The following is a 26,032-nucleotide window of genomic DNA, read 5'->3' as shown; positions in this document are numbered from 1 at the left end:
TGAAATAATACCAAGGCTGAGGCCACTGTTTTTCTTCTTTGCCACAAATAAATGGTAAAGTGCTATGTTTAAAACAAAAAACAAAAACAAAAACAAAAAACCCAAAAACCTTCTTTCCTACTCTGAAATTCTATCAAAACCCACGGGGGTTGGGAATGGGCATGTGTAATCATTATACTTATATAGTGTGGCTTGTCTGGTGGTACACATTTTACAATTGGTTCTCACTCGGATTTCCAGCGTTTGCCAATGTCCACCCCGTGCTATCAAGCTGCAGAAGACACTACAGATACAATCAGGTCCCAAATTACTTAAGTAATTTGTGGATCCCAGCGCAATATGAAAATGTGGGGCCCCTCATTAAAAAGTTGTTAACAATTTCAAGATGATGACAGGAAAGCAGTAAATCAAGCTTGCCACCTTCTGAGTAAGGGGCCCTGTTCCATGCCCATGGAGCCAGCCCTGGATACCAGAGGCATAAATAATCTGGAAAGCGTAGGTAAGAGGAAAATGTAGTGAAATAATTAGAAAGTAATGTGTTTTGGTATTTATTACCTATTAGTTGGTAAACTAGGATCCAACAGACCTGGCCGCCCAAGCTGCTGTCCCCCACTCCCAACCTTCTTTATAGGCATTGCCCAAAATTCATTTATTCATTCATTTATTTATGCTAAGAAAGGCACATTTTAGGTGTTGGATTTACAGCCTTGAACAATAAACTCAATCTCTGCTACAGCTTCCTATTCTTCTCCCTGTCACTGCCCTGACTCCTCAAGCCCTTACCCCAGTCTCCGTTGCTAGGTTTTATTTGGTAGGTTAATAGTTAAGACAGACTCTAGTGGTGATACCTTCATCTGGACCAAGTACCAGCCCCTGGAATGTTCTATTATGTATCACACATTAAATGTTTCAGCTCCTTCTTCTCAAGATCTTCCCACCTCCTGACTATCTCCATTCCTCATCTAGAAGTTGTTATTTGGCCATGTCTCAGAATCTTCCAGTTTATAAACTCTCCTCTGGGTAACTCATGGTGTTTTAGTTTTCCAGATTCTTCCTCTGTACCTTGATAAGTGTATGGTAGCCTTCATATGAACACATTGTGGTGATCGGGCTGAGGACCTCATTTCCATGCTCTGCCTTCAGGATCCAGGCTAGTCTCAGCTTCATGAGTCTGGTCCTGGGGTCCTCTGGGCTGACTGACAAATTGCCGAGTGTGGTTGGTGAACTTCTAGTTAGTTCTTTCAGCAGGGTCAGGGCCTGGGGACTCCTTAACTGACTCACTCTTACTCAGGTTCTTGCTGGAGATGTTAACCCCTTCTGAGACCTGGCCAGTCCTTCAGCTGCATTCCATATCTTTCCTTGGAAAGCAAAGAACTTTGGGACTTTTTGCACTACACCCAGGAGCCTAAGAGAGTCTTGAGGCTGCTAACTCAAACCATTTATCTGCTTCACTGCCATTTTCACTTTGTCTCCTCTCCAAAAGGGAGCAAGGCAAAATCTATCCAAATCCTGACTTTTGGAATTTTAGCCTAGAGGGGAAAAATCAAATGCTCTCCTGACCCCTGGCCTCGCCACCTCTGCTATTCTTTTTTTAAATGCTTATTATTTTTTTTTACATATATTGTTTATTTATTTTTATTCTCTTCTGTTCTGTGTCACTAAAATCATTAGAAAGCATGCTAATTCTTACCCTAGTCTGCCATGCTGGAAGAGGTGGTTTTTTTCACAACCTTCATTTAATGTAGTAGAAACTTTCCTTATGATGCAGCCTGTGTCCTCTCTACTCCTGAATGAGACGAAATCTACAGCCTACTCCAACAGGACATGCTAATGGGAGTTACAGGAAGTTAGAAAATTATTTATTCTGGCCAGATACAACTCAAAAATCCCATTTTGGAGACCAAAAGTACACCATTTGGTCTTTCTCTTTCTTTTTCCTTCTCTTGGCATTCCTTTGCAAATGTCCACTGAATTGAATTTCCTTGGCTGTAGTACGGGGGATAGGACACTGAAAAAGCTCCAGCAGCATAATGATACCTGGTCAGCCCAGGTAAGGATTTCAGACTTTACAAAAGGCCATGGGAATCCACCCAAGGGATATTTTTTAAATTAAATTAAATTAAAAAATTTACGCGCAAATTAGTTAGCATATAGTGCAACAATGATTTCAGGAGTAGATTCCTTAGTGCCCCTTACCCATTTAGCCCATCCTCCCTCCCACAACCCCTCCAGTAACCCTCTGTTTGTTCTCCATATTTATGAGTCTCTTCTGTTTTGTCCCCCTCTCTAATTTATATTATTTTTGTTTCCCTTCCCTTATGTTCATCTGTTTTGTCTCTTAAAATCCTCATATGAGTGAAGTCATATGATTTTTGTCTTTCTCTGACTGACTAATTTCACTTAGCATAATACCCTCCAGTTCCATTCATGTAGTTGCAAATGGCAAGATTTCATTCTTTTTGATTGCCAAGTCATACTCGGAGTATGGAATATATATACTCCATATATATACATACATACATATATATACCACATCTTTATCCATTCATCCATTGATGGACATTTGGGCTCTTTCCACACTTTGGCTATTGTTGATAGTGCTGCTATAAACATGGGGGTCCATGTGTCCCTTCGAAACAGCACACCTGTATCCCGGGGATAAATGCCTAGTAGTGCAATTGCTGGGTCATAGGATAGTTCTATTTTTAGTTTTTTGAGGAACCTCCATACTGTTTTCCAGAGTGGCTGCACTGGCTTGCATTCCCACCAACGATGCAAAAGAGATCGTCTTTCTCTGCATCCTCGTCAACATCTATTGTTGCCTGAGTTGTCAATGTTAGTCTGACAGGTGTGAGGTGATATCTCATTGTGGTTTTGATTTGTATTTCCATGATGATGAGTGATGTTGAGCATTTTTTCATGTGTCAGTTGGCCATCTGGATGTCTTCTTTGGAGAAGTGTCTATTCATGTCTTTTGCCCATTTCTTCACTGGATTATTTGGTTTTTGGGTGTTGAGTTTGATAAGTTCTTTATAGATTTTGGATGCTAATCCTTTATCTGATATGTCATTTGCAAATATCTTCTCCCATTCTGTTGGTTGCCTCTTAGTTTTGCTGATTGTTTCTTTCACTGTGCAGAGGCTTTTTATTTTGATGAGGTCCCAGTAGTTCATTTTTGCTTTTGTTTCCATTGCCTCCAGAGACATGTTGAGTAAGAAGTTGCTGCGGCCAAGGTCAAAGAGGTCTTGCCTGCTTTCTCCTCAAGGATTTTGATGGCCTCCTGTCTTACATTTAGGTCTTTCATCCGTTTTGAGTTTATTTTTGTGTATGGTGTAAGAAAGTGGTCCAGGTTCATTCTTATGCATGTTGCTGTCCAATTTTCCCAGCACCACTTGCTGAAGAGACTGTATTTTTTCCATTGGATGTTCTTTCCTGCTTTGTCAAAGATTAGTTGGCCATACATTTGTGGGTCCATTTCTGGGTTCTCTATTCTGTTCCATTGATCTGAGTGTCTGTTCTTGTGCCAATACCATACTGTCTTGATTATTACAGCTTTGTAGTATAGCTTGAAGTCTGGGATTGTGATGCCTCCTGCTTTGGTTTTCTTTTTCAAGATCGCTTTGGCTGTTCGGGGTCTTTTCTGGTTCCATACAAATTCTAGAATTATGTGTTCTAGCTCTGTGAAGAATGCTGGTGTTACTTTGATAGGGATTGCATTGAATATGCTTTGGGTAGTATCGACATTTTAACAATATTTGTTCTTCCTATCCAGGAGCATGGAATCTTTTTCCATTTCTTTGTGTCTTCTTCAATTTCTTTCATAAGCTTTCTCTAGTTTTCAGTGTATAAATTTTTCACCTCTTTGGTTAGATTTATTCCTAGGTATTTTATGGTTTTTTTTTTTCTGTGCAACTGTAAATGGGATCGATTCCTTGATTTCTCTTTCTCTTGCTTCATTGTTGGTGTATAGGAATGCAACTGATTTCTGTGTGTTGATTTTATATCCTGCAACTTTGCTGAATTCATGAATCAATCCTAGCAGTTTTTTGGTGGAATCTTCTGGGTTTTCCATATAGAGTATCATGTCATCTGCAAAGAGTGAAAGTTTGACCTCCTCCTGGCCTTTTTGGATGCCTTTTATTTCTTTGTGTTGTCTGATTGCAGAGGTGAAGACTTCCAATACTATGTTGAATAACAGTGGTGAGGGTGGACATCCCTGCCTTGTTCCTGACCTTAGGGGGAAAGCTCTCAGTTTTTCCCCATTGTGAATGATCTTAGCATTGGGTCATTCATATATGGCTTTTATGATCTCGAGGTATGCTCCTTCTATCCCTACTTTCTTGAGGGTTTTTATCAAGAAAGGATGCTGTATTTTGTCAAATGCTTTCTCTGAATCTATTGAGAGGATCATATGGTTCTTGTCCTTTCTTTTATTGATGTGATGAATCACCTTAATTGTTTTGTGGATATTGAACCAGCCCTGCATCCCAGGTATAAATCCCACTTGGTCGTGGTGAAAAATTTTTTAAATGTATTGTTGTATCCGGTTGGCTAATATCTTGTTGAGGATTTTTGCATCCATGTTCATCAAAGAAGTTGGTCTATAGTTCTCCTTTTTAGTGGGGTCTCTGTCTGGTTTTGGAATCAAGGTAATGCTGGCCTCATAGAAAGACTTTGGAAGTTTTCTTTCCATTTCTATTTTTTGGAACAGCTTAAAGAGAATAGGTGTTAACTCTTCCTTAAATGTTTGGTAGAATTCCCCTGGAAAGCCATCTGGCCCTAGACTCTTGTTTTTTGGCAGATTTTTGATTACTAATTTGACTTCCTTACTGGTTATGGATCTATTCAAATTTTCTATTTCTTCTGGTTTCAGTTTTGGTAGTGTATATGTTTCTAGGAATTTGTCCATTTCTTCCAGGTTTCCCACTTTATTGGCATATAATTGTTCATAATATTCTATTATTATTGTTTTTATTTCTGTTGTGTTGGTTGTGATCTCTCCTCTTTCATTTTTTATTTTATTTATTTGGGTCCTTTCCTTTTTCTTTTTGATCAAATTGGCTAGTGGTTTATCAATTTTGTTAATTCTTTCAAAGAACCAGCTTCTGGTTTCATTGATCTGTTCTATTGGTTTTTTATGGTTTTGATAGCATTAATTTCTGCTCTAATCTTTATTATTTCCTGTCTTCTGCTGGTTTGGGGTTTTATTTGCTGTTCTTTTTCCAGCTCCTTAAGGCATAAGGTTAAGTTGTGTATCTGAGATCTTTCTTCCTTCTTTAGGAAGGCCTGGATTGCTATATACTTTCCTCTTATGACTGCCTTTGCTGTGTCGCAGAGGTTTGGGGTTGTGGTATTGTCATTTTCATTGACTTCCATATACTTTTTAATTTCCTCTTTAACTTCTTGATTAGCCCATTCATTCTTTAGTAGGATGTTATTCAGTTTCTAAGTATTTGTTACCTTTCCAAATTTTTTCTTGTGGTTGATATCGAGTTTCATAGCGTTGTGGTCTGAAAATATGCACGGTATGATCTCGATCTTTTTGTACTTACTTAGGGCTGATTTGTGTCCCAGTATGTGGTCTATTCTGGAGAACATTCCATGTGCATTGGAGAAGAATGTATATTCTGCTGTTTTAGGATGAAATGCTCTGATTATATCTGTTAAGTCCATCTGGTCCAATGTGTCATTCAAAGCCATTGTTTCCTTGTTGATTTTTTGATTAGATGATCCATCCATTGCTATGAGTGGGGTGTTGAAGTCTCCTACTATTATGGTATTACTATCGATGAGTTTCCTTGTTTGTGATTAATTGATTTATATACTTGGGTGTTCCACATTTGGTGCATAAATGTTTACACTTGTTAGGTCTTCTTGGCGGATAGACCCCTTGATTATGATATAATGCCTTTCTGCATCTCTTGATACAGTCTTTATTTAAAGTCTAGATTGGGGCGCCTGGGTGATTCAGTTGGTTGAGCGTCCGACTTCGGCTCAGGTCATGATCTCACGGTCCGTGAGTTTGAGCCCCACGTCCAGCTCTGTGCTGACAGCTCAGAGCCTGGAGCCTGCTTTAGATTCTGTGTCTCCCTCTCTCTCTGACCCTCCCCCATTCATGCTCTGTCTCTCTCTGTCTCAAAAATAAATAAACATTAAAAAAATAAAGTTCAGATTGTCTGATGTAAGTATGGCTACTCCAGCTTTTTTTGTTGACCATTAGCATGATACATGGTTCTCCATCTCCTTACTTTCAATCTGAAGGTGTCTTTAGGTCTAAAGAGGGTCTCTTGTAAACAGCATATAGATGGATCTTGTTTTCTTATCCATTATGTTACCTTATGTCTTTTGATTGGAGCACTGAGTCCATTGATGTTTAGAGTGAGAACTGAAAGATATGAATTTATTGCCATTATGATGCCTGTAGAGTTGGAGTTTCTGGTGGTGTTCTCTTGTCCTTTCTAATCTTTGTTGCTTTTGGTATTTATTGATTTATTTATTTCTCTCTCTCTCTCTCTCTCTCTCTGTATATATATTTTTTCATCTTTTCTGCCCTCAGAGAGTCCTCCCTAAAATTTCTTGCAGGGCTGGTTTAGTGGCCACAAGCTCCTTTAGTTGTTGTTTACCTGGGAAACTTTTTATCTCTTCTTCTATTTTGAATGACAGCCTTGCTGGATAAAGAATTCTTGTTGCATATTTTTCTGATTGAACACATTGAATATATCCTGCGACTCCTTTCTGGCCTGCCAAGACTCTGTGGATAGGTCTGCTGCATACCTGATCTGTCTTCCCTTGTAGGTTAGGGACTTTTTTCCCTTGCTGCTTTCATGATTCTATCTTTGCCTGAGTATTTTGTGAATTTGACTATGATATGCCTTGTTGATGGTCGGTTTTTGTTGAATCTAATGGGGGGCCTCTGTGCTTCCTGGATTTTGATGTCTGTGTTTTTCCCCAGGTTAGGAACATTTTCTGCTATGATTTGCTCCCATAACACTTCTACTCCTATTTCTCTCTCTTCCTCTTCTGGGACCTTTATGATTCTGATGTTGTTCCTTTTTAATGAGTCACTGATTTCTCTAATTTTTTTTATTATTTTTTAATGTTTATTTATTTTTGAGACAGAGAGAGACAAAGCATGAACAGGGGAGGATCAGAGAGAGAGGGAGACACAGAATCTGAAGCAGGCTCCAGGCTCTGAGCTGTCACCACAGAGCCCAATGTGGGGCTCGAACTCACAGACCGTGAGATCATGACCTGAGCCGAAGTTGGAAGCTCAACTGACAAAACCACCCAGGCGCCTCTGATTTCTCTAATTCTTAAATCGTGCTCTTTTGCCTTAATCTCCCTCTTTTTTTCTGCTTCATTATTCTGTATAAGTTTGTCCTCTATATTTCTAATGGTCTGTTCTGCCTCATCCATCCTTGCCACCATGGCATCCATCTGTGATTGCAGCTCAGTTATAGAATTTTTAATTTCATTCTGACTACTTTTTACTTCTTTTATCTTTGCAGAAAGGCATTCAGATCTATTTTCAACTCCAGCTAGTATTCTTATTATCATGATTCTAAATTCTGGTTCAGACATCTTGCTTGTATCTGTGTTGGTTAAATCCCTGGCTGTCGTTTTTTCATGCTCTTTATTTTGAGGTGAATTCCTTCATTTTGTCATTTTGAAGGGAGAAAAGGAATTAATGAAGTAGAAAAATTAAAATTAAAAAAATGAAAATTAAGAAAATATTCAAAATTAAAAATACACACACAAAATAATCGAATAAATGATGCTAGATCCTAAGTGTGTTTTGATCTGGGTGTTGAAAGTGGTTTGACAGATTAAAGAAAAAAAGGGGGGGGGAAGGAAATCGTTTGAGAATTTGAAAAAATGAATACACTGAAGTAGATTAAAATGAGATGATGGGAGTAAAATAGAATTTGAAAACAATTACACAGAAGTGAAGAATATAGTAGAAAAAAATTAAAGAAAAATATTTTCAATAAAAATTAAAAATAAAAATGGATTTTTTTCTCTCTCTGTATTCAAGAAAAAGAAAAACAAAAAGAGAAAACAGAGGGGAAAAAAGAAGGAAATGATTTGAAAATTTGAAAAAGTGACTACACTGTAGTAGACTAAAATAAAGTGATGGAAGTAAAATAGAATTTGAAAAAAATTACATAAAAGCAAAAAAATATATAGTAAAAAAATTAAAGAAAAATATTTTTAATAAAAATTGCAAGTAAAAATGAAGTTTTTCTTTTTTTGCATTCAAGAAAAAAAAAGAAACAAAAAAGAAAAAAGAAAAAGAAAAAGAAAAGGAAATTGTTTGAAAATTTCAAAAAGTTAATCCACTGAAGTAGACTAAAATAAAATGATGGAAGTAAAATTGAATTTTAAAAATTTACACAAAAGTAAAAAATATAGTAAAAAAATTGAAGAAAAATATTTTTAATAAAAATTGAAAATAAAAATGAATTTTTTCTCTTTCTGTATTCAAGAAAAAGAAAATAAGTGTAAAAAAAGAAAGAAAGAAAGAAAATTGAATAGATGGACCTGCTAACAGATTGAAATAGGACTGAAATTACTCTGTTTTCCCCTAGAAGTCAGACTATGTAGTGCTTTATAGTCCATAAACTAGGTAGGCAGTGAGACTTGTGTTCTTGAAGAGCGAGGTTGGCCCAGTTGGGTGGGGCTCAGTGTAATGGCTCCGTTCTCCACTAGATGGCACTGCTAGCCCCACTGGGGTGGATTGTTACAGCGCTCCTAGGTGCATATGCACATGCGCGGGAGTGGTGAAAATGGCATCACCCAGCTACCCAATCTCCAGTATCGGAACTCTGTTCTCCTGGAAAAGCAATCGTGCATCCATCCTCTGTCTTCAGCTTTCATCCACTCCCCACTTTTTCACTGCCCATGACCAGGCCCCAGGCGGTACCTCTCTCCCGAGTTTCATCTTAGATGTGGCTGTTTTCCCCAGCCCCTTACTTCTGAAGGACTGCGGCTTTGACCCATTCTGCCCCTCTGTGGAGGGTCTCACTGAGCAATGGCCAGGTGCTGGCCACACCTAGGAACGTTCATGAGACCCTGCTGCTGCTAGTGCCCTGAGACTGCGGCCAGGTGCCAGCCCGCCCCAGAAAAAGTTCGAGAGATAGTGTAGCTGCAGCTTTTCAGGGATTATGGAAAATCACAACACACAACTGGCACCAGGCTTCACCCTTAATGACCTTGTTCCAGCACCAGCGAATGTGGCCATTTTCTGGGGTCTGCTGGGACCAGGTGGCCTCAACAATCTCTACCAAATGTCCTTCCAGCAGTGGAACTGCTTTTCCCCGTGTGGCCCAAGAACCGCCTGGACCCCATTCTGTTCCTGGGGATTTGCCCTTCCCACCAGAGCACCGCCAGGTATCGAGGTGCAGAGGTGCAGACTTTGTGCTCTCCTTGTTTACAGTCTTAATGGAATTTAAACCCTCTCCTTTCTCCTTTCTCCCTTTTTAGTCCCTGTGGCTGTTTCCAAATTTTCCACTTTCTCTCCAGCTACTTTTGGGGAGGGGTGCTTTTCCCATATTCTCCCCCCCACCCATCTCCGTTCTCTCTCTGCACGTGAAAGCACCTCCCTTCCCATGGCTTCTCCCTCCCCAAGTTCACCTCTCTGTTCTGTGTACCTGCTGAATTCTATGGTTCAGGTTGTGCAGATTGTTGTGTTAATCCTCCAATCAGTTTTCTAGGTGTGCAGGATGGTTTAGTGTTGATCTGGCTGTATTTCATGGATACGAAACACACAAAAAATTTCCATGCTGTTCTGCCATCTTGGCTCCTCCCCCACCCAAAGGATTTAAAATGGAAAGTGACATGGTTAGATAGTAGATTAGTCTGACAGCTATTTGGGAGATAATAATAGGTAAATGTTTGTTGTGTGCTTACTAAGTGTCAAGTACTATATTAAAGTGATTTACATATAGTAACGCCTTTAATCTTCATAATAAAAATTTGAGGTAGACATTACCATTATCCCCATGGTATATATAGAGGAACTAATGCAGTTTTCCCAGGACATCAAAGGGTGAGAATGGGGATCGGGATTTGAATCCAGTCCGCCTCAAGAATCCAGGTCTTAGATTCTTAGATGATGTATATGTGTGTGTATGGGGGGCGGGGGTGGTTGAAAGACTGGCTCTAGAAGACCATTTCTCTTGCCATTGCAATATTCAGATAAGATGTGATGGTGGCCTGGCAAGGGGGAGTGCCATGGTACACAGAGGCAGAATGAGTGAGAGAAATATTGGAGAATGTTTTTTTTTAATTTTATTTTTTTTGAAAGAAAGAGAGAGAGAGAGTGCATTTATGCATGCAGAGAAGGGCAGAGAGAGAAAGAGAGAATCCCAAGCAGGCTCTGTACTGTCAGTGGGAAGCCCCACATGGGGTTTGAACTCACGAACTGTAAGATCATGACCTGAGCCAAAATCAAGAGTTGGATGCTTACCCTGCAAAGCCACTCAGGTGTTGTGCCCTGTAGAGTGTTTTTGATGGAGTTGATAACTGACTGGCTGTGAACCCAGTAAGGAAGACATATAGGATGATCCCTATGTTTCTCTTCATTGAGAAAAACAGAGCAAGAAGAATCACATTTCCCCCTTGTCCCCAACATGCCCCATCCCAAGTGTCTTCTGTTCTTCTTAAGCCCACCATCAAGAATTACCTCCCCTATGGATGCTTCTCTAACCACCCAGCCTGTGAACAATTAAAGTACGCATTTTCATACCTCTCATTTGATACTTCATTTGTTTATGTTTTCATTTATGACTCATTCCATAGTCAGCAGTCCTATGCAGCCTCATTATGTATCTCTTTTTATGTTCAACTTATCTTCCTCATTAGGTCTGGAAACTCCATGGTGGTGAAGGATTTATTTTTTTTAATCTTGGATTTTCTTGGAGCCCAGCCAGGCTGGGTGCATATCAGTTGCTTTAGAAATAGTTGTTTAGGGGCGCCTGGGTGGCTCAGTTAGTTAAGTCTCTGACTCTTGACTTCAGCTCAGGTCATAATCTCATGGTCATGAGATCAAGCCCCATCTCTGGCTCTGTGCTGGGTGTGGAGCCTGCTTAATATTGTCTCTCTCCTGGGGCACCTGGGTGGCTCAGTCAGTTAAGTGTCTGACTCTTGATTTCAACTCATGTCATGATCTCACTGTTCCTGAGTTTGAGCCCTCAGGCTCTGCACTGACAATGCGGACCCTGCATGGGATTCTCTCTCTCCCTCTCCCTCTGCCCCTTCCCCGCTCATGTGCACTGCTCTTGCTCTCTCTCTCTCTCTCTCTCAAAAAATATTTATTTAATTCACTTGAACTAGGGAAACATACTGGGGGCTTTTAGGAAAGAGCAGGATGAGGAATATAAGATGTAGATGTACGATCTAGAAAGCAAGAGAATAACAAAGGAATGGAGGCATCCCAGGTCAATGGGCTTGTCTACTAAGAGAATAAACTTAAGGTAAGGGGTGGGAAGGGAGGTGAGGAGAGAAAGAATAGAGTGACAGCTGTTTTCACAAAGGGGAACTTGGTGCTTGTTCTGAAGGGAGACGGTGCTGATAGAAAGGAAGAATGGAAGGTGCTGAGAGATGGGCTATTAGAGAAAAAATAGGGCCAGGGGTTGAGTGGGGTGTTGAATAGAAGGAATGAGCTGGATGGGATGGGACACAGAAACTTCATTGATGTCCAGTCCCAAATAATTTTATGAAAGTATTCAGGCTGGGCCCTCGTCACTTTGGTCTGCTCTTAACTGACAACATAGTAGTTGTGGTTTTGAAGGGGTCCACCTGGGAAGACAAACATAGAGACATAGGAGGAAGGATAGAGGGAGGGAGTGGACATATTACATCTCTCATGCCAGGTAACCTCAATTTTCTCAGAGGATTCTGAGGCATCTTCTGTCCTGGCAAGGACAGAGAGGATTGAATGTCTGAGCAGGGCGGGGATCTGGGGCAGCTACAGTGATGCTGAGGGCATTGGCAAGCAGTTGTTAAAAGACAGAGGAACCAGTGGAATTTACATAACAGGTTCCATGCAGAGGGCCCAGGCCACTTGGTTCCATTTTGTATTTTCTCCCACATGAGTCCAGGAGTAGGAGAATGGAAATGTTCAGAAAGGAGGCATAAAACCAGTCTCCTCCCTTACTGCTGCCTCTTGTGCACCAATCAGTCCTGGGAAATGCCAGCATACAAAGATGGGTCCGGGGTAGTCCTCTCCCTGGGACAACTCACAGTCTGGTGGAAGACAGACAGATACAGAACAATGGATACTTGCTATGATTAGAAAGAACTCTATAGCTTATCTAGACCTCATCCAGTCTTATGAATCAAGAAATGAAATCCCAAACAGAAAAGTAGCTTGCCCTGAGCCCCTTCTCTCCATACTGAGAATTCCAAAGTTTTCTCTCCTTTCGTCCTTAATGCCTGTGTGCCATGCCAGTTGTTCCGATCTCCGCACTGATACAGGGAAACCATCGAATGTGTCTAGCAGTGTTGGTCTGTTACCTTGAGCAATCCCAATATCTTAGAAACTGGGTGGAGAAGTGTGAGCTTCCAGAGGAGGAAAAGGAGCAAGCAGAGAGACCTGAGGGGCATGGGGAACACGAGGTGTTATGGGATACAAGGAGACAACGTTGAAACACTTCAAGTAAAAGATGGATGTTCAGTGCTCCTGAGACAGCAAAGATCAAGTTTAAAATGTGTTTCTTGGAATTAGTGATGTAGAAGTCAGTTGTAACCATAGGAGGAGTTGTTGAAATGACGGATATAGAAACCAAAATGAAATGGGTTGGAAAAGGAATACGACAGTAATTCAATTAGTACTGTGGAGAAAATATTATCAACTCTAAAAAGCTTGGCTATGAAAAAGCAGAGAATTAGGACGCTACCCCCAATAAAGGGACAGGAATTCAAGAGCATAGGGATGGGGAGGACTCTCTGATGCTCCCTGCCTCCCTTCACCCGGTTCCTAGAAGAGGGAGAAGTTGGGATCTGCAGAGAAGTCGCTGACCTTGACCTAGAAGAAATAAGGAAATGTTGGGGGTAGATGTAGAGTTTCATGTTTTGTGGATGACTTCTTTGGATAAGTGTATGTTCATGTTTTTTTTCCCATTTCTTCACTGGATTGTTAGTTTTTTCAGTGTTAAGTTGGATAAGTTCTTTATAGATTTTGGATACTAACCCTTTATTTGATATGCCATTTGCACATAACTTCTCCCATTCTGTTGGTTGCTTTTTAGTTTTGCTGAGTGTTTCCTTTGCTGTGCAGAAGCTTTTTATCTTGATGAGGTCCCAATAGTTCCTTTTTGTTTTTGTTTCCCTTGCCTCTGGAGACATGTCAAGCAAGAAGTTGCTACAGCTGAGGTCAAAGACATTGTTGTCTGTTTTCTCCTCTAGGATTTTGACGGCTTCCTGTCTTACATTTAGGTCTTTCATCCGTTTTGAGTTTATTTTTGTGTATGGTGTAAGAAAGTGGTCCAGATTCATTCTTATGCATGTTGCTGTCCAATTTTCCCAGCACCACTTGCTGAAGAGACTGTATTTTTTCCATTGGATGTTCTTTCCTGCTTTGTCAAAGATTAGTTGGCCATATGTTTGTGGATCCATTTCTGGGTTCTCTATTCTGTTCCATTGGTCTGAATGTCTGTTTTTGTGCCAGTACCATAGTCTTGATGATTACAGCTTTGTAATACATCTTGAAGTCTGGAATTATGATGCCTCCAGCTTTGGTTTTCTTTTTCAACATTACTTTGGCTATTCAGGATCTTTTCTGTTTTCATACACATTTTAGGATTGTTTGTTCTAGCTCTGTGAAGAATGCTGGTGTTATTTTGATAGGGATTGCATTGAATGTGTAGGTTGCTTTGGGTAGTATCAACATTTTAACAATATTTGCTCTTTCAATCCATGAGCATGGAATGTTTTTCCACTTCTTTGTGTCTTCTTCCATTTCTTACATAAGCTTTCTATAGTTTTCAGTGTACAAATCTTTTACCTCTTTGGTTAGGTTTATTCCTAGGTATTTTATGGGTTTGGGTGCAATTGCAAATGGGATAGATTCCTTGATTTCTCCTGCTGCTGCTTCCTTATCTGTGTGTAGAAATGCAACTGATTTCTGTACGTTGATTTTTTTATCCTGTGACTTTGCTGAATTCACGTATCAGTTCTAGCAGTTTTTAGGTGGAGTCTTTCAGGTTTTCATGTAGAGTATCATGTCATCTGAGAAGAAAGTTTGACTTCATCTTTGATGCTTTGTATGCTTTTTATTTCTTTTTGTTGTCTGATTGCTGAGGCTAGGATCTCCAGCACTATGTTGAACAACAGTGGTGAAAGTGGACATCCCTGTCATGTTCCTGACCTTATGGGGAAAGCTCTCAGTTTTCGCCCATTGAGGATGATATTAGCTGTGGGTCTTTCATATATGGCTTTTATGATGTTGAGGTATGTTCCTTTAGTCCTACTTTATTGTTTTTACCAAGAAAAGATGTTGTACTATCAACAATAGCCAAAGTATGGAAAGAGCCAAATGTCCATCATGTCCATCGATGGATGAATGGATAAAGAAGATGTGATACAATAAGATCATTTAGGGGAGAGAGGGAAGATGGCGACGTAGGAGGACGCTGGGCTCACTGTACGTCCTGCTGATCACTTAGATTCCACCTATACCTGCCTAAATAACCCAGAAAACCGCCAGAGGATTAGCAGAACGGAGTCTCCAGAGCCAAGCACAGACGAGAGGCCCACGGAAGAGGGGCCCCTCCTGAAGTGGATCACCTAAGGAGAAGCGAGCTAAGCCTGCCCCTCCTGCCCCCGTGCACCTTGCCTACCCACCCCAGCTAATACGCCAGATCCCCAGCACCACAAGCCTGGCAGTGTGCAAGTAGCCCAGACGGGCCACGCCACCCCACAGTGAATCCCGCCCCTACGAGAGGGGAAGAGAAGGCACACACCAGTCTGACTGTGGCCCCAGCGGTGGGCTGGGGGCAGACATCAGGTCGGACTGCGGCCCCGCCCACTAACTCCAGTTATACACCACAGCACGGGGGAAGTGCCCTGCAGGTCCTCACCACTCCAGGGACTATCCAAAATGACCAAACGGAAGAATTCCCCTCAGAAGAATCTCCAGGAAATAACAACAGCTAATGAACTGATCAAAAAGGATTTAAATAATATAACAGAAAGTGAATTTAGAATAACAGTCATAAAATTAATCGCTGGGCTTGAAAACAGTATAGAGGACAGCAGAGAATCTCTTGCTACAGAGATCAAGGGACTAAGGAACAGTCACGAGGAGCTGAAAAGCTCTTTAAACGAAACGCAAAACAAAATGGAAACGACGACAGCTCGGATTGAAGAGGCAGAGGAGAGAATAGGTGAACTAGAAGATAAAGTTATGGAAAAAGAGGAAGCTGAGAGAAAGAGAGATAAAAAAATCCAGGAGTACAAGGGGAAAATTAGAGAACTAAGTGATACACTAAAAAGAAATAATATACGCATAATTGGTATCCCAGAGGAGGAAGAGAGAGGGAAAGGTGCTGAAGGGGTACTTGAAGAAATTATAGCTGAAAACTTCCCTGAACTGGGGAAGGAAAAAGGCATTGAAATCCAAGAGGCACAGAGAACTCCCTTCAGATGTAACTTGAATTGATCTTCTGCACAACATATCATAGCGAAACTGGCAAAATACAAGGATAAAGAGAAAATTCTGAAAGCAGCAAGGGATAAACGTGCCCTCACATATAAAGGGAGACCTATAAGACTCGTGACTGATCTCTCTTTTGAAACTTGGCAGGCCAGAAAGGATTGGCACGCTATCTTCAGTGTGCTAAACAGAAAAAATATGCAGCCGAGAATCCTTTATCCAGCAAGTCTGTCATTTAGAATAGAAGGAGAGATAAAGGTCTTCCCAAACAAACAAAAACTGAAGGAATTTGTCACCACTAAACCAGCCCTACAAGAGATCCTAAGGGGGATCCTGTGAGACAAAGTACCAGAGACATCACTACAAGCATAAAACATACAGACATCACAATGACTCTAAACCCGTATCTTTCTATAATAACACTGAATGTAAATGGATTAAATGCGCCAACCAAAAGACATAGGGTATCAGAATGGATAAAAAAACAAGACCCATCTATTTGCTGTCTACAAGAGACTCATTTTAGATCTGAGGACACCTTTAGATTGAGAGTGAGGGGATGGAGAACTATTTATCATGCTACTGGAAGCCAAAAGAAAGCTGGAGTAGCCATACTTATATCAGACAAACTAGACTTTAAATTAAGGCTGTAACAAGAGATGAAGAAGGGCATTATATAATAATTACAGGGTCTATCCATCAGGAAGAGCTAACAATTATAAATGTCTATGCGCCGAATACCGGAGCCCCCAAGTATATAAAACAATTACTCATAAACATAAGCAACCTTATTGATAAGAATGTGGTCATTGCAGGGGCTCTAACACCCCACTTACAGAAATGGAGAGATCATCTAAACACACGGTCAATAAAGAAACAAGGGCCCTGAATGATACATTGGATCAGATGGACTTGACAGATATATTTAGAACTCTGCATCCCAAAGCAACAGAATATACTTTCTTCTCGAGTGCACATGGAACATTCTCCAAGATAGATCATATACTGGGTCACAAAACAGCCCTTCATAAGTTTACAAGAATTGAAATTATACCATGCATACTTTCAGACCACAATGCTATGAAGCTTGAAATCAACCACAGGAAAAAGTCTGGAAAACCTCCAAAAGCATGGAGGTTAAAGAACACCCTACTAACGAATGAGTGGGTCAACCAGGCAATTAGAGAAGAAATTTAAAAATAGATGGAAACAAACGAAAATGAAAATACAACAATCCAAACGCTTTGGGACGCAGCAAAGGCAGTCCTGAGAGGAAAATACATTGCAATCCAGGCCTATCTCAAGAAACAAGAAAAATCCCAAATACAAAATCTAACAGCACACCTAAAGGAAATAGAAGCAGAACAGCAAAGGCAGCCTAAACCCAGCAGAAGAAGAGAAATAATAAAGATCAGAGCAGAAATAAACAATATAGAATCTAAAAAAAACTGTAGAGCAGATCAACGAAACCAAGAGTTGGTTTTTTTTAAAAAATAAACAAAATTGACAAACCTCTAGCCAGGCTTCTCAAAAAGAAAAGGGAGATGACCCAAATAGATAAAATCATGAATGAAAATGGAATTATTACAACCAATCCCTCAGAGATACAAACAATTATCAGGGAATACTATGAAAAATTATATGCCAACAAATTGGACAACCTGGAAGAAATGGACAAATTCTTAAACACCCACACTCTTCCAAAACTCAATCAGGAGGAAATAGAAAGTTTGAACAGACCCATAACCAGCGAAGAAAGTGAATCGGTTATCAAAAATCTCCCAACAAATAAGAGTCCAGGACCAGATGGCTTCCCAGAGGAGTTCTGCCAGACGTTTAAAGCAGAGATAATACCTATCCTTCTCAAGCTATTCCAAGAAATAGAAAGGGGAGGAAAACTTCCAGACTCATTCTATGAAGCCAGTATTACTTTGATTCCTAAACCAGACAGAGACCCAGTAAAAAAAGAGAACTACAGGCCAATATCCCTGATGAATATGGATGCAAAAATTCTCAATAGGATACTAGCAAATCGAATTCAACGGCATATAAAAAGAATTATTCACCATGATCAAGTGAGATTCATTCCTGGGATGCAGGGCTGGTTCAACATTCGCAAATCAATCAACGTGATACATCACATTAACAAAAAAAAAAGAGAAGAACCATATGATCCTGTCAATCGATGCAGAAAAGGCCTTTGACAAAATCCAGCACCCTTTCTTAATAAAAACCCTTGAGAAAGTCGGGATAGAAGGAACATACTTAAAGATCATAAAAGCCATTTATGAAAAGCCCACAGCTAACATCATCCTCAACGGGGAAAAACTGAGAGCTTTTTCCCTGAGATCAGGAACACGACAGGGATGCCCACTCTCAACGCTGTCGTTTAACATAGTGCTGGAAGTTCTAGCCTCAGCAATCAGACAACAAAAGGAAATCAAAGGCATCAAAATTGGCAAAGATGAAGTTAAGCTTTCGCTTTTTGCAGATGACATGATATTATACATGGAAAATCCGATAGACTCCACCAAAAGTCTGCTAGAACTGATACATGAATTCAGCAAAGTTGCAGGATACAAAATCAATGTACAGAAATCAGTTGCATTCTTATATACTAACAATGAAGCAACAGAAAGACAAATAAAGAAACTGATCCCATTCACAATTGCACCAAGAAGCATAAAATACCTAGGAATAAATCTAACCAAAGATGTACAAGATCTGTATGCTGAAAACGATAGAAAGCTTATGAAGGAAATTGAAGAAGATATAAAGAAATGGAAAGACATTCCCTGCTCATGGATTGGAAGAATAAATATTGTCAAAATGTCAATAGTACCCAAAGTTATCTACACATTCAATGCAATCCCAATCAAAATTGCACCAGCATTCTTCTCAAAACTAGAACAAGCAATCCTAAAATTCATATGGAACCACAAAAGGCCCCGAATAGCCAAAGTAATTTTGAAGAAGAAGACCAAAGCAGGAGGCATCACAATCCCAGACTTTAGCCTCTACTACAAAGCTGTAATCATCAAGACAGCATGGTATTGGCACAAAAACAGACACATAGACCAGTGGAATAGAATAGAAACCCCAGAACTAGACCCACAAACGTATGGCCAACTCATCTTTGACAAAGCAGGAAACAACATCCAATGGAAAAAAGACAGTCTCTTTAACAAATGGTGCTGGGAGAACTGGACAGCAACATGCAGAAGATTGAAACTAGACCACTTTCTCACACCATTCACAAAAATAAACTCAAAATGGATAAAGGACCTGAACGTGAGACAGGAAACCATCAAAACCCTAGAGGAGAAAGCAGGAAAAGACCTCTCTGACCTCAGCCATAGCAATCTCTTACTCGACACATCCCCAAAGGCAAGGGAATTAAAAGCAAAAGTGAATTACTGGGACCTTATGAAGATAAAAAGCTTCTGCACAGCAAAGGAAACAACCAACAAAACTAAAAGGCAACCAACGGAATGGGAAAAGATATTTGCAAATGGCATATCGGACAAAGGGCTAGTATCCAAAATCTATAAAGAGCTCACCAAACTCCACACCCGAAAAACAAATAACCCAGTGAAGAAATGGGCAGAAAACATGAATAGACACTTCTCTAAAGAAGACATCCGGATGGCCAACAGGCACATGAAAAGATGTTCAACCTCGCTCCTTATCAGGGAAATACAAATCAAAACCACACTCAGGTATCACCTCACGCCAGTCAGAGTGGCCAAAATGAACAAATCAGGAGACTATAGATGTTGGAGAGGATGTGGAGAAACGGGAACCCTCTTGCACTGTTGGTGGGAATGCAAATTGGTGCAGCCGCTCTGGAAAGCAGTGTGGAGGTTGCTCAGAAAATTAAAAATAGACCTACCCTATGACCCAGCAATAGCACTGCTAGGAATTTATCCAAGGGATACAGGAGTACTGATGCATAGGGGCACTTGTACCCCAATGTTTATAGCAGCACTCTCAACAATAGCCAAATTATGGAAAGAGCCTAAATGTCCATCAACTGATGAATGGATAAAGAAATTGTGGTTTATATACAAAATGGAATACTACGTGGCAATGAGAAAGAATGAAATATGGCCTTTTGTAGCAACGTGGATGGAACTGGAGAGTGTGATGCTAAGTGAAATAAGCCATACAGAGAAAGACAGATACCATATGGTTTCACTCTTATGTGGATCCTGAGAAACTTAACAGAAACCCATGGGGGAAGGGAAGGAAAAAAAAAAGAGGTTAGAGTGGGAGAGAGCCAAAGCATTAGAAACTGTTAAAAACTGAGAACAAACTGAGGGTTGATGGGGGGTGGGAGGGAGGGGAGGGTGGGTGATGGGTATTGAGGAGGGCACCTTTTGGGATGAGCACTGGGTGTTATATGGAAACCGATTTGACAATAAATTTCATATATTAAAAAAAAATAATAAAATACAAAAAAAAGAAGATGTGATACATCTTCATATATATATATATACATATATATGTATATATATGTATATATATATATATGATGGAGTATTACTTGGAAATCAAAAAGAATGAAATCTTGCCATTTGCAACTACATGGATGGAATTCTAGAGGGTATTATGCTAAGTGAAATTAGTCAGAGAAAGACAAATATCATATGACTTCACTCATATGAGGACTCTAAGATACAAAACGGATGAGCATAAGGGAAGGGAAGCAGAAATAATATAAAAACAGGGAGGGGGACAAAACATAAGAGACTCTTAGGGTGTCTGGGTGGCTCACTCAGTTGGGCATCTGACTTCAGCTCAGGTCATGATCTCACAGTTCATGAGTTGAAGCCCTGCATTGGGCTCTGTGCTGACAGCACAGAGCCTGGATCCCACTTCGAGTTCTGTGGCTCTCCCTCTCTCTGCTCCTCCCCTGCCCCTGCTCACACACACACTCTCTCTCTCTCTCTCTCTCTCTCTCTCTCTCAAAAATAAATAAACATAAAAAAAAGAGAGACTCTTAAATAGGGAGAACAAACAGAGGGTTACTGGAGGGGTTGTGGGAGGCGGGATGGGCTAAAATATAAGGGGCATTAAGGAATCTACTCCTGAAATCATTGTTGCACTATATGCTAACTTGGATATAAATTTAAAAAATAAATAAATAAAAGAAATGATGCTGTATTTTGTCAAATGTTTTTACTGCATCTACTGAAAGGATCATATGGTTCTTATCCTTTCTTTTATTAACGTGGTTTATCACAGTGATTGGTTTGTTAACCAGCCCTACAGCCCAGGAAAAAAATCCCACTTGATCATGGTGAATACTTCTTTTAATGTACTTTTGAATTCAATTTCTTAGTATCTTCTTGAGAATTTTTGCAACTAGATTAATCAGGGATATTGACCTGTAATTCTCCTTTTTGGTGGGGTCTTGGTTTTGGAATCAAGGTAATGATGGCTTCATAAAATGAGTTTGGAAACTTTATTTTCATTTCTTTCTTTCTTTTTTTTTTTTTTTGGAAAATTTTGAGAAGAATAGGTATTAGCTCTTCTTTAAATGTCTGGTAGAATTCTCCTGGGAAGTTATCTGGCCCAAGACTCTTTGTTGGGAGATTTTTGATAACTGGTTCAATTTCTTTGCTGGTTATGAGCCTGTTAAATTTTTCTATTTCTTCCTGTTTCAGTATTGGTAGCATGTGAATGTCTAGGAATTTGTCCATTTCTTCCAGATTGTCCAGTTTGTTGGCATATAACTTTCATAGTATTCTCTTATTATAATTGCTTGTATTTCTGTGGTGTTAGTTGTGATCTCTCTCCTTTCATTCATGATTCTATCTACTTGGGTACTCTCTCTTTTCTTTTTGAGAAGTCTGGCTAGGGGGTTATCAATTTTATTTAATTCTTTCAAAGAAACTAGCTTTTACTTTTATTGATCTTATTGTCTGTTTCTATCTCATTTATTTCTGCTTTAATCTTTATTTATTTTTAAATGTTTATTTATTTTTGAGAGAAAGCGCAAGCAGGGCCAGTGGGGGGTGGCAGAGAGAGGGGAGAAAGAGAATATGAAGCAGGTTTCAGGCTCCAAGCTGTAAGCACAGAGCCAACATGGGTCTCAAACTCATGAACTGTGAGATCATGACCTGAGCCAAAGTTGGATGCTTAACTGAACTGAGCCAACTAGGCACCCATATTTCTGCTCTAATATTTATTATTTCCCTTCTTCTGCTGGATTTGGGCTTTATTTGCTGCTCCTTTTCTAGCTCCTTTAGGTGTAAGGTTAGGTTGTGTATTTAGGAGCTTTTTGCTTCTTGAGATAGTCTTGAATTTCAATGTAGTTTCCTCTCAGGACTGCCTTTGCTACATCCCAAAGGGTTTGGATTGTTGTGTTTTCATTTTCATTTGCTTCCATGTATTTTTTGTTTCTTCTTTAATTTTCTGGTTAACCCATTCATTCTTTTATTTTATTAAAAAATTTTTAACGTTTCTTTATTTGGAGAGCTAGGGAAAGAGCGTGAGTGGGGGAGGGGCAGAGAGAGGGAGACACAGAATCCAAAGCAGTCTCCAGGCTCTGAGCTGTCAGCACAGAGCCTGACATGCGGTTTGAACTCACAACCTGTGACATCATGACCTGAGCCAAAGTTGGATACTTAACCAACTGAGCCACCCAGGTGAGCCACCATTCATTCTTTAGTAGGATGTTCTTTAACCTCCATGTATTTGAGGGCTTTCCAAATTTTTTCTTGTGGTTGATTTCAAGTTTCATAGCATTGTGATCTGAAAATATGCATGGCATGTTGTCAATCATTTTTACTTCTTGAGGGCTAATTTGTGACCTACTATGTGATCTATTCTGGAGAATGTTTCATGTGTACTTGAGAAGAATGTGTATTCTGTTGCTTTAGGATGAAATGTTCTGAATATATCTGTTAAGTCCGTCTGGTCTAGTGTGTCTGTTATTCAAAGCCATTGTTTCCTTGTTGATTTTGTGCTTAGATGATCTATCCATTGCTGTAAATGGGGTGTTGAAATCTCCTACTATTATTATATTATTATCAGTGAATTTCTTTATGTTTGTGTTTGATTGATTTATAGATTTGGGTGCTTCAAGTTGAGGGCATAGATGTTTACAATTGTTAGATCTTCTTGATGGATAAACCCCTTAATTATGATATAATATCCTTCATCTTTTGTTACAGTCTTTGTTTTAAAATCTAGTTTGTCTGAGATAAGTATGGCTATTTCAACTTTATTTTGACATCCATTAGCTCAATAGATGGTTCTTCATCCCTTCACTTTCAATCTGCAGGTGTCCTTAGGTCAAAAATGAGTCTCCTGTAGGCAGCATATAGATGGTTCTTGTTTTTTATTCATTCTGATACCCTATGTCTTTTGATTGGAGTATTTAGTCCATTTACATTCAGAGTGATTATTCAAAGATATGAATTTAGTGCCATTGTGTTATCTGTAGATTTGGTGTTTCTGGTGATGTTCTCTGGTACTTTGTAGTCTTTATTGCTTTAGTCTTCATTTTTTTTCCCTACTCAGAGAATCTCCCTTAAAATTTCTTGCAGGGAAGGTTTTTTTTTTTTTATCTCTCATTTTATTCTGTATGACAGCCTTGCTGGATAAAGGATTCTTGGCTACATATTTTTCCTCTTCAGCACATTGCCACTCCCTTCTGGCCTGCCAAGTTTCAGTGGACAGGTCTGCTACTAATTATTTGTCTACCCTTGTAGGTTAAGGACCTTTTGTCTCTAGCTGCTTTCAAAATTCTCTCTTTATCTTTGTATTTTGCAGGTTTCACTATGATATGCCATGGTGTTGGCCTATTTTTATTGATTTTGAAGGAAGGTCTCTGTGCATCTTGGACTTGGATGCCTATTTTCTTCCCCAGATTAGGGAAGTTCTCAGTTATAATTTGTTCACATAATCCTTCTGCTCCTTTGTCTCATTCTTCTTCTTCTGGGACTCCCATAATATGGATATTGTTTTGTTTCATGGAATCACTTAGTTCTCTAAGTCTCCCTTTGTGATCTAGTAATTTTCTTTCCTTATTTTTTAGCTTCATTATTTTACATAATTTTATCTTTTATTTCACCTATTCTCTCCTCTGCTTCTTCAATCCTTACTGTCACTATGTGTAGTTTATTTTGCATTTCAGCTTTAGCAATTCTTAATTCATCCTGACTAGTTCTTAGGCTTTGATTTCTGTATCAAGGGTTTCTATGGTGTCTTCTATGCTTTTTCCAAGCCCAGCTAGTAGTCTCATGACTGTTGTTCAGATATATGCTTATATCTGCTTTGAGCAAGTCCCTGGCTGTGATTTATTCTTGATCTTCCTTCTGGGGAGAATTCCTCTGTATTGTCATTTTGGTTAAGCTTCTGTCTTTTGCATGTTTTAAAAGCATATTATGTTTCCTGCACCTGAGAGTACTACTATATTAAAAAGGGGTCATACACTGCCCAGGGCCTGGCACTCCAGGAAGTGTTTCTGGTATATGTTGTGTGCACTCTGCTGTTGCGTTTTGGCTGCTCTTTCCCACTGGTCAGTCCTCTGCAGAGCTCCTCCTTGCTTGCAGTGGGGGAGTGTTTGGACCTTTAGCTAGGTGTGTTTTTATTTGTTTGTTAAAATAACCCTGGGAAAAAAGGGGTAGGGAGCCTGAACAGACAACCCCCCCAAAAAACCCTACAAGGCTTATTTCAAAGAAGAAGAAAGGAAAAAGTTGAAAAAAAAGAAAAGAAAAAAGGAAAAACAAAAGAATAAAAAATCTTGATACCAAAGAAAAAGAGAGAAAAGGAAATGAAAAAAAAAAAAAAGGAAGTATGAATCTGATTCCAAAAGAAAAAAAAATGAGGAAACAAATTATAAAAGAGCCTCTGTTGATGCCTGGATCTGGTGGCTGTACTAGTCTGGAGGAGAGGCTGGCTGCATTGGGTCAGTCTTGCTCCAGTAAATAAGTAGTTGACAGGCACAGAGGGACAAGGTTATGTGTAAGCAAGTCCCACCTCCACTGGAGGCCTCTGTGTTGCTCTGAAGTCCCAGTGAGTTGTTGTTGGGGGGAAATGGTGCCACCCCAATCCCTAGTCCCTGGACCAGAGATCTCAACCCCTGCTGTTCAAGGAGCCCTCATAGAATAGTGAGGAAAGTCAGTTTGTTCTGCTCTCCTGCATCTTCTTGGAACAAGGGCTGGGATTCAAAACCCTAAGTCTTAAAGGAGCTGTCATGGTGCAGATCCACTCCTCTCCTCCAGAGTAGAGCCTCTCCACCCTGCTGATGAAAAACCTTTGGCTGGAAGCTACCAGGTCTTTTGTTCTTGGGGAGGCAATAAGCCCTTTTCCCAAAGTATTCCAAGAAGAGGTCTATTCTCTCCCAGTGCACCCTGGAGATGACTACACCATACTACGCACTCCAGGGCCAGCTCCCTCCTTCCCAGGATCACTTGCAGAGAAAGTCATGCACTTCCAAAACATGAGAGTTTGAGTTGCAAAAGCTGTTTGCAAAAACAAAACAAAACAAAACAAAACAAAACATCAAAAAAAAAAATAACCTGGACTCAGTACTTCTCATTCCAGAGATGTTTTCCTCTTGTGCTAATTTGATGCCACATTATTGCAACCCCTCTCTCTTTCTTTCCCTTTTGTCTCTCTATGGAAGGGGTTCCCTCCCCCTCTGTATCATGGCTATTTTTCTCTCTCCCAACTCACATCCATGCACCTGCCAAACTGTTTCCCTCCAAGTGTGGAGATCCTTCTGCCACTCTGCAGATTAATTTCCTGGGTATTGTAAGTGATCTGACCCTGATACAGCTATGTTTGAGGGATAAGAAAAGCCTAGTGTCCCCCTACTTCTCCACAATCTTAACTCCTATCTTCAAAAAATTTTTTATTAAAGATAGTACTTTTACCTAATCTGTACACCCAACATGGCTGATTCTATCCTATCTTTGCCACATATTTCAAATACCTGCTCTATGCCTCTCTTCATCTGTAAAATGGGGATAATGATGATGATTACAGTCTCATGTTAGTTCTTCTAATCTCTGAATGTTGCCTGGCACAGAGCAAGGAGACAATTATACTCTAATTGATAAAAATTGAAAATAATGTTAATAACTATGAAGGACATGCATGTTGTGGGTAAGCCAACTTGCTGCACTACCTAGGGGTGAAATCCACAAGGAACCATGAAAGGGGAACTTCACTGTGGGAAATACATGACCCAACGGCTCATTATTTCCCCAGGGCCTCCCACCTGTCTCAGGCTGACTGCTAGCCAGCAGAGCCCACAACACCTGACCATTGTCTGTGCTGCCCCTTTAGTTTCTGTCCACCTTCTGTCCTTGTGCCTCCCTTGGGGGACATTTTTTGGTGGTCAGAGTTTTAGTGGAGTAT

The 26,032-nt window shown here is 39.9% G+C and overlaps 1 protein-coding gene across 2 annotated transcripts in view; it reads right to left on the bottom strand.

Moving 5' to 3' along the window:
* The window catches only part of LOC122226971 (cytochrome P450 4X1-like), a 104,851-nt gene that overhangs the window by 30,318 nt on the left and 48,501 nt on the right, over window positions 1-26,032 (bottom strand). The window lies entirely within an intron of this gene.

This window comes from Panthera leo, chromosome C1, assembly GCF_018350215.1.
Source record: "Panthera leo isolate Ple1 chromosome C1, P.leo_Ple1_pat1.1, whole genome shotgun sequence".
NCBI lineage: Eukaryota > Metazoa > Chordata > Mammalia > Carnivora > Felidae > Panthera > Panthera leo.
Note: the sequence above shows the minus strand (reverse complement) of the source record. Positions and strands in the feature narration are given on the sequence as shown.